We start from the raw sequence: 10,234 nt of genomic DNA, 5'->3' as shown, positions 1-10,234 counted from the left end.
AAGAGGGTGGTTTGAACCACCTTAAGCCAAGAAGAAAACCATTGTGTCCGATCGGACACAATGAAGGAGTATACCTCGGACTTGCCCGAGGTAAGGAGCAAAGGAAGTGGCCTCGGACCACCTTGGTCCGAGGAGAGCCAAACTTGCATGACCTTTGGTCCGAGGAGAGCCATGCACATACCACCTTTGACCCATGAAAAGCTTGAAGGAGTAATCAACATGCTTGTGAGACTACGTCAAACTTCCCGAAACGACTTCAGTGAGAATTGGTCTAAGCATCCGGGAATCTCTCACTCCTCACTCGAATTTAGGATCAGTTGTATTTCAAACATTTATTTTGTAATATAAATATAAGGTGAATAATAAAATATCCCTATCTAAAGGGGATATCAGTTAAGAATCCCATGTCTATAAATAGAGGGTTGGGAGGATCGTAAAAGGACTTTTGGCAAAATTAAGAGTTAACCTGTGTTCTAGAGAGAGAAAGTGTTTTTCCCTGAGAGAACCCCTTTTTGTATTCTGGAATATTTTGCACTGAAGAAACTCAGTTGACACTGTTCATCTGATCTTGAGTGTGAATACAGTAATAAAATCTCTAAGTGGATTAGGCTATTACCGATTATCGGGGCTGAACCACTATAAAATCTCGTGTTATTTACTTTCATTGATAAAAACTGTCTGTTGTCGTTTATTATTCTCTTGAAGGCTTGTCGTAGTTGACGTTCTTACGTCGTTGGCTAAAATCACAGTCAACAATAACCATTACAGTCAGTCAATCCTCTATGTTACCCTTCATCAGTATTTTATCCTTAACTCCCACTAAGTTGCTTATAGATGATATTTCTGTGAACTTAATCACAGAAATGAGATCTCAGTCATTTAACCTTTTGAACAAAGCAATTAGGAAATATTCTTTTCTCTTCTCATACAGAGGTTATAGATTTCATATCTATGAATAATACTCCCACTCAATTACACTACTAAATATCCAAGATGTAAGTATGGGCTAGATTGTAGGGTAAGCTGGTAACGAACAAGTCAAAATATTTAAATAATATAATTAGCAGAATATTATCACTTAGAATTAGGATCGACTTAACCTATGGTCAACGTTGTGACATTGATTAGATTCGATAAAAAATATACTTATTTATCAATCAATAATCAATATCGGTCCTAGCCTTATGTAACCTAATACATCCGATCTTATCTACTTGGTCAATGTCGTGAATAAGACATCACACCCCGAATGTGTAAGTAGATCATATCGTAGATTGCATAATTAGTAAAAATAAAATGCACTGATCTAATCTTACGATTCATTCTTTTGAACATATAATTACAACTATAATCCACCGTGACCTAGTCACTATAATTGTAACTATCCACATGTTTGGGATTTTATAAATGTTTGTATTATTTCAATAATCATGTAATAAAACAAGCAAGCAACACAATTGTCAAACTAAATGATTTCTACTACTTTTATTGACAATATAAATTGCATTACATGTCCGACATGGTTTTATAAGGGCATAAAATCCAACAATTATGGTGATGAAAACTAACCCGAGTAGTGCAACAATCATTCAAATCAGTTTGTAGACATAAATAAACCATGTGAGGAGGAGAAAGTTCCAACTGAACCTCGAGTGCCAATATGGAAACCATAGTTTCAAAGAATCTTCATATGTTAAAATGGGGTAAAACAAGGCTTTTTGGCTGGATGTCGACCTTTCTTTGGATTAGATGGTTGTCATCTAAAAGGCCCTTATAAGGGAATCTTACTTTCTATCGTAGGTTTTTTGGATGCAGACATTCACTTTTATCCAATTGAATATGCCGTTGTGGAGACTGAAAACATAGATTCTTGGAAGTGGTTTATTAATCTATTGTGTGGTGATATTGGAGAAACATATAGTTGTCTTCCTTGGAGTGTGATGAGTGATAGACAAAAGGTAAAATTTATTTTGAACACTTTTATATCCCATATGTTGATCATTGTTAACTTTACTTTGAACTCTGTATTTTAGGGATTGATTGAATGAGTCCAAACTATCCTGAGAGCTCTCCATCGTTATTGTTGTTTCCATATTGAAAACAACATGACGAAAGAATTTGGTACTTCTGCTTCACAAAATATTTTCTGGGCAGCGACTGAGACTACAAAACTTCCAAGTTCCAACATTACCAAAATGTCATGGAGCAGATTCGACTCTTGAATAAAGATGCATATGTCTGGCTATCTAATACTGATGCAAAGCATTGGACTTTGATATGTTTTGATCCTAATGCCAAAGTTGAACATCTTACAAATAGCCATGTGGAATCCTTCAATGGTTGGGTTGATGAAGTTGTTGGTAACTAGTTTACCATGTGTGCAACAGAATGCACGGAGTGGTGGGCCCAGGGATTTCAAAAAAAATTATTTAAACAAACTTTATATAACTAGATTCATTAACATGCAAACATTAATCAATGAGATAAAAAAGATAAGAATTTACCAGTTGTAGATCTATCAAGAATCCTTGCTATCTTTTTTCTATCTCCTACGAACATCTAATCCAAAGCCGCCTAAAAAATTCTTAAACCAAGATCTTACAAGATGTATCTCTACACATCAAGACGTATGTGGGCACGTAGAGTTATGGTGAGAATTTTGTGATTTACAAGATATTCTCAACACATGAGATCTTGGAATTTTTCAGGACTAGACAATTTTTAGGGATAGAGAAAAATAATACAATATATTTTTCTGTGTGTGTGTGAAAAACTTAAAATTCTCTAGAATCTTGTAGAAACTAATTTTCTATCAGATAGATATATAAAAGAATTAGTTAAATTCAAGATTCAAATAATAAACCAATTATTAAATGAATAAATAAATAAAATATCCAAGATCGAATCTTGTACCTAGTCACACGCCACTGTGATTGGCGTGTAACATATCCCTTTTTAGGGATATGTGTCTTAACCACTTTTATTTAATAATCATTTATCAAAAAATATCTAAATATGATAATTAACCTTATGAGATTAATTAATTAATAAATTTCAACTTAGTTCAAACCAATTTGGAATCATCTGAATTATCTTTAAATTAATTATCTTAAATGTTTAAATGGAAATTTCGAAAAATACCATTTTAATAAAAAAATTATTTTTGAAAATCAATATATTAATTGATTAATTTGTCTCATTTACATAATTGACCCCGAAGAATAAATTTCTTCCAAATATGCGCTTTCCCTATTTTTTCCTAGTTTCAACTCTTACCTTGAATAGTGTTGCTAAAGCCACCTCAGGGACTTATGGACCTATAATTTCAAGCTCCAACAAATTTAGATTATTAATTAAAGCTCTTTAATATAATAACATTAATTTATCAATCTCAATATTATTCCACTAAAAATATGAGACTACACTCTTGTAGTTATAGATATTTATTTATTGAGCACTTTTTACATAAAAAAATGCCCATTGATTTAATCATTACATATAATTTAATCCTCTATTAATGGTTCATAATTAAAGTAGGGATAAGATACCGTTTTACCTCTTTAATTATATCTTATTTCCTTAAGTACCAGTAATTTTACTAATGCAGGTTAATTCATAAATTGATTTATGAGTTTGAGCTCAATAACCTTTAAGCTCCAAAAGTCAACCCTTAAGAGAACTATTATTCAATTCGTCTTGGAAATGTATAGATTTCATATCTCTATACTATGTCCCCAACCATTTACATCAATGAGTTCCCAAAACAAAAGTTTTCAACTTGATCATTTTGACAAACCATAACGAGTGAATCAAAGAACTCAAATGACATAAACATGAATTCATAATAATTCAGGATTAAGATCAATTTGTATATGATCATCTTATTTATATGTTTAATTAATACTTATAAAATAAACGGTATTAGTAAAGTATTAATAACATATCGGGTCCTGTTCATGTATAACCACTTTATACAAAGTACATCCACTAAGGTGTTCTACTACATTAGTAATCTAGATCTAGATTACATGTATTCATAATACTAGTGAAACACACGTACAATATTTAATCCAAATGTTTCATATAGCTTTGTTTTACTACGAACTATTTAAATTCGTTCCCTCTAATCTTAATCATTTCATACCAATACAAGATTGTAGTCACAATAACAAATTTGAGAATTTTATGATATTCATATAATATTATTCTAATAATAATAATAAATGATCAATATATGCAAAAATTTATTTTATAAAACATTATTCAACACATGCTTTAAATGAGACAATTCCCAACAGAAGTGTTGGACCTGTTGGAATGTCTCATAACAAAGCTTATGAACATGATGTGCTTGAGGAAAGTATTAGTTGACAGATGCAAAACCACACTAACACTTGCAGTGCATCTTAAAGTGAATCAGTTGCTTAAAAGGCTAGGTTTGTTGAAGTTACTAGGGTGTTAGATTATGAATTTCAAGTTGAATATAAAGACAAGAAATGTGGGGTGATACTTGATAAGGGCTATTGCTTTTGTGGTTAATGGAAAATATGTAATATTCCATGTCTGCATGCATTTTCTTGTATCAACTCCATAAAGGTTGACATATATGCTTCCTGTTCAGATTTTTTCACTACAGAGAGGTGGAAAAAGGCCTAAGACAATGTGATTCACCCAATACCTGATGAGACAATGTGGCCCCAATTTCAGGATGAACTCTTGGTACCCCCGAATGTGAAAAGGCCACCTGGAAGACCAAAGAAGCATCGTCGCAAAAAAGTTGCAGGGGAAGAAAGACCTTTGAAGCCAGTTTCAAGCACCAAAAAATGCATGAATTGCCACCAATTCGGTCATACAAGAAAGTCTTGCAAAGAACCACCAATCCAGAGAAAATCAGGAGCTTAAAGAGGCACTACAAACAAAGGGAAAGAAAAACAAAACTTTAGTAGCCAAGGAAGAGGAAGAGGTCGACCTAGAGGTACTACTACATCTGCTCAAGGCCGAACCACAAGCCATACACAAGAATCACAACACATGGGGGGCAAAGGAAAATGAAGAGCTTGGCCTAGGCAGATCTGATTTGGTATTAATTAGTTTAGTGAAATTTTCTTCACATTTGCTCTGATTTAAAAAAACTTGTAATGTATTTTTTTTATTACTGCACATTCCAACACAGGCTCATCATGATGAGGTGAACACATCCCAAACCCCCCTCGATTTATTTCCACCCCAAGCAACATAGTGAAAGTTTACAAGGTAGCAAGACATACATATTTTGATCACTCTTTTTGGCTTATTTTGATAACTGGTCGACCATATTTTGAATTTTTTTTCAGTCTGGCTTAGAATTATTTTTGGCAGGCACTCATTTTGTAATTTTAGTGTTGTTAAGCCTTGCTACACACCATCTTTTGATAACCGGTTTTGGTTTATTTTTTTTATGCCATTTGTCTTGATATGCAATGTGTAGTTCCCTTACAACAATGATTAATGAAAACCAATTTCAATTTGAATAAACTGATTGATACAATACATTCTCAAAATGTCTTCAAATTTCATTAAACTAATTGATACAACATAGATTTATACAGATATAATGATGTTGACGTGGTTTTTTGCCAACAGTGTATTACATAATTAGCTGGAATAGATTAGTGCTTAATGATAAACCGTAATAAGGAAAATGACACTTAAAAATGCTAGAAACGAAATATCAAGAACACTCGTTCCTTTTTATGTGGTTCGGAGGCTAAAATCCCCTTAGTCTACAAGTCTGTAGTATTACTGTATATTTCTCTATATATTGACAGAGTATTTGCATTACAGAGAAAAAACCCAACCTCTTATCCTATCCAAGATCTTGGTATTTATAGAAAAATAAGTCATGGGTAGGTGTTAGGGCCATCACGCGAATCTAAATCCCTCCTGTGACCTGTCTTGTACTAATGATGAATATTACGATTTATATTAAGGCATGGTCTAATCATTATGTAAAACTGATCATGGGTCGTTTGGCATAATCGGACATGTGATATCTGATCATGCACGTTTATGTTACATGTCCGAGAATTCAGGGATAAATGGACATGTGATTTCTGATCACGCATGTTTATATATAACGTATCCAGCTTTATAAAGGTCCCTGGAAATGGCAGATCTCTAGCGTACCCGACCTGAACATAATGCCAGTTTGCGTCTCGGACGCTATGCTTTATATGTGTCTCCAGCTCGTGTCTTATTGCATCCCTAAACATCAGGGGCCTGCTAGGAAACCTTGGCGCATAGCATGGGTAGCGCGTGGTGTCACCGTTCTTTCGTGCTTTCTTGTCTATATAAAAATTCTAGGTCGTCTACTAAGTGATTCACCGTTCTTGTTCGCTAGGTGATCAGATGGTTCCCAAGAAGAACGTATCCAAAAAGAGTGTAGCTGGATCATCGTCCCAATAGGCCAATAAGGGAAAGGAGGTCGCCGCAAAGTCCCCAATTCCCCAGTTCGGCCCCGTGGTGGAGAAGGAGGTTGTAACACCCCAAGTTCCTAATAAGGTTTAGGACCTTGATTAGCGTGCCTGGAGGGCAATAAGTGAATTAATATGATAATATATGAATTTAAATGAATATGTAATTAGAATGCATGTTTAGGTGGTATAAATATGCATGTGGGCCCCATTTGCATGATAGGGGTAAATTGGTAATTTTAGCCCGTTGAGGGCATAAATGTGATAATTGTATTATGTGGTTTGTACCACGTGGGTGTGGTGATATTAATGCGATGCACGTGCCGAGACGATCCTAGAGAGCTAGCTAACTCAAAAGTCACAACGAGATTTTATACCCAGCTCGGGAGGAGCCTAGGGGTACTTTGGGGAATTTTGTGAGTTGAGTTGAGGATTTGTAGTTAATGGTTATTGGTGATTGAGTAACCTGGGTAACCATTAGTAACTGCTGGGAGTAACAAGTTTAGGTGGAAGAAATGGTAGAATTGTAATATAGGGGAAAGGACAAGAGTGCCCTTGAGGTTTAGTTAGGAGAGGATAACTATGGGAGGATAGGATAGTAATTTGGCAAGGTAAAGAACCTTCAGCTGAGGGAAAAGAGTCATCCACATTTTACACTTAGGCATTATCTTGTTCTTGCTGAAATTGAAAGGAAACCTAGAGGAGGAAAGGGAAAACTAAGGGCAAACCTCTTGGGATCAAGAAGAGAACTTAAGCTAAGGGAACTTGGAGGATTACTCAGTGAATTGAGGTAACTAAAATTCTGTGTTTGTGTTGTGGGATTCAGCTTAGAGTATCATGGAATTGGAACTGAGTTATATGCTTTGCTTGAATTCTTGGCATGAAATGAGGTTAGGTTCAGCAGAAGGTTTTGATTTGGGCTTGGGACTTGATTGGGAAGGGCAACTCAAGTTGAATTCTTGATTGAGGTAAGAGTACTAAACATGTTTGAATTCTTATAACTGTTATGGTTTAAGAGTCTAGGGGTCTAGTTTACACTTCTCTCAAGTTTTGGTTTAAGTGTTTGAAATCTGAAACTCAAGTGTGAATTTTAGGTGTGATTGTGTGTTTGAGCTTGTTGGTGGTGTTTATAGGTTGTTAGATGGTTTATTTGGGGTTTTGGATTGATTTTGAGGTTTGGGTATGCATTGGGGTTGAATTGGGAGTGTTTTGGCTCGGGGAAACGCAGGGGAAAACCCAGATTTCTGGGTTCGCGAAGGAGCACCGCGACTCTGTTCTTGGGCGCCGCGGCGCGAGGCTGCTTCAGGACAGGGGAAGGCTCTCTGACTTGCTGGGCGCCGCGGCCCTCTAGGGCAGCGCCGCGGCGCTAGGCCATTTTCAGAACATGGAATTTTGCAATTTTGAGCTTTTGCTCCGGGCGTTCGGGGATGTTTCCGATGTATTGTTTTAGGAATTTGGGGATTCCGAGAGTGTGGGATTGGCCCCGGGAAGTGGTTTTGGATTGGTTAGCATTAAAGGGTGTTTTATATGTGTTGTGACTAGGTCTTTGGAGAGGCTCGGGTTAGAGGACCGTGCTCGCAGCCTTGGTGCATCGGAAAGCTCGAGATACAGGTAAGAAAACTGTAACACCCGTAGAGCAGGGCTTGGGCCCATAGTTTTGTTGCAGGGCGCGGCCCTAGATTGTATTATTGCTAGGATGTAGCATTAAATGAGTGATTATATATTTGATTGTTATTTGAGAATGCTAAACGTGGTAATAGCAGGGTGAACGGCAAAGGGGCCGAGAATGGCGAGGGGCTGGGAACGGTGAAGGCCGAGAACGGCAGTGGGGCCGGGAATACCACTTAGCACATGGAGTGCTCGTGGTTAGGGTGAGAGTCCAATGGATACATGGGATATCCTTACGGTGTAGACCGAGATCCCAGGCTTTGGTAGCGCGTCTGGGACGGCAAGGCCGTGTATGTGTTTAAATCTTATGGACTGTTTGATTAAATATGAGTTATCTGTTATAGTGATTGTATGGTATGCATATGTTATGTGCTTTATGAGTTTTCTTGCTGGGCTTCGGCTCACGGGTGCTCTGTGTTGCAGGTAAGGGCAAAGAAAAAGTCAACCAGCCATGAGTACGGAGAGCGTGGGGGCGGCGCGTACATGTTTGGCCTGCCCGAATGCTCTGGTTGGGGATATTTTTGAGAAATGGCTGTACAGGCCCTAGTTTTGATGGTTAATTACTTATAAACTTGTTTTGAGTTGTAAATATTTTATAAACCGAGTTCTGGGATCTCGAATGTTAAACTCTTGAACTTTTAATGAAATAGAGTACTTTTTAAAGAATACAGCCTTGACTTCTATTTAATCACACTTTTGTTCTAAAAACCTCGTTTAGCGAGTTGATTGCACATTTTAAACCTACTTAGTAATGGCTCTAAGGTAATAGGGCGTTACAGAGGTCGTGGTCGGACTTGATGCGTTCTTCGAGGTAGAGAGAATAGCCTCCAAGATCATGACCCAAGGAAGGGTCAATAAGTTCTTGTTGTCACACAACATTGAGGTCGGGACTAGTATCCTCATTGCCCGACCTCCATTTGAAGGGGAGCGGAGCTGAGCATCACTCCAGGATGACTTCGCGGCTTGGAGTGATGAGTACCTAAAGGCAGGAGCCTTCCTCCCCCTTAACCAATATTTTGCCACTTTCCACAATTATGTGAAGTTGGCGCTGTTTCAGCTCCCCCCAAATTTGTACTGACTGCTGGCGGGATTGAAGTACCTCTTCCTGAAGCATGAGTGGGAGGTCCCCACCCTTGCGGACATTCTCTACTTCTTCTGCCTCAAGGCCAGCCCGAATCAACGGGGAAGAGGTGACAAGTTTTACTATCTGACATGATTCCTGAACTCACCCGCAGTCATCGAGCTGCCCAGCCATCCCAACAACTTTAAATATTTAGTTCTTTATGTCGAATGGGTTTCGCAACTGCGAACTCTGATATTTCAACCGTCCTCGTAAGTCTTCTTTCCTTTCGTAGCTCGTGTAAATATTCTCTTCGTATATAGAGTCTTTTCGCGTGTATATTGACTTAGTATCTTCATGCAACCATTTTTGCGAGGATGGCCAAATTTGCAACCCTTGGGGGTCAATACGATACTCTAGCGGGGCTTCCTCCCAACGAGAAGGACTACCGCCAGCTTGTGTCTAATGGCACGATGTTGGTGTGTAAGCTAATTACTGAAGGCCAGACTCTGGCCTTGAGAAGGACTCGGGCCAACTTCCCGATAGTCCACGAGCTGGTGTCTATCCCTGAGGGGGTGCTGAAGTCGACGAAAGCGAAGAGCAAGAAGAAGCTGAGGTGCCACTCGTGCAAAAGAGGCGAGCTAGTGAGGTTGCTTGGGACCCTGATGTGGAGTGAGCATCATCGGGGGCAGCAGCTAGCCCCTCTGGCCAAGGTAACCCATACCCCTTTAGGGATTTAGATAGGGTTGTCACCGATCTTAGGCTAGTTAGGTTTAACCCAAACCAGCTTGTACATCGCCACCCCAATGACTGCGACCATAACATAACCTTACTTCAGTGTGTGGATCATTTAGTGGTACGACACGACATGGGCCATCCTAAAGGAATTGTAGTCGTAGACAACACCCTATCCTTTAGGTCAGCCCTTTTTGAAGAGTACGGGACCAACCTTAGGTCATGGGCCTCCCTGCGCCAGGGTATCCTCGCCTCTGGACTTAGGAAATACATAGAGGAGAAAATCCCTAACATAGAACCTGAGCCTGAACCTCCCCTA

The sequence above is a fragment of the Humulus lupulus genome, chromosome 8 (genome assembly GCF_963169125.1).
Source record: "Humulus lupulus chromosome 8, drHumLupu1.1, whole genome shotgun sequence".
Lineage (NCBI taxonomy): Eukaryota > Viridiplantae > Streptophyta > Magnoliopsida > Rosales > Cannabaceae > Humulus > Humulus lupulus.
The sequence above is the reverse complement of the archived record's forward strand: the minus strand, read 5'-3'. Positions refer to the sequence as shown.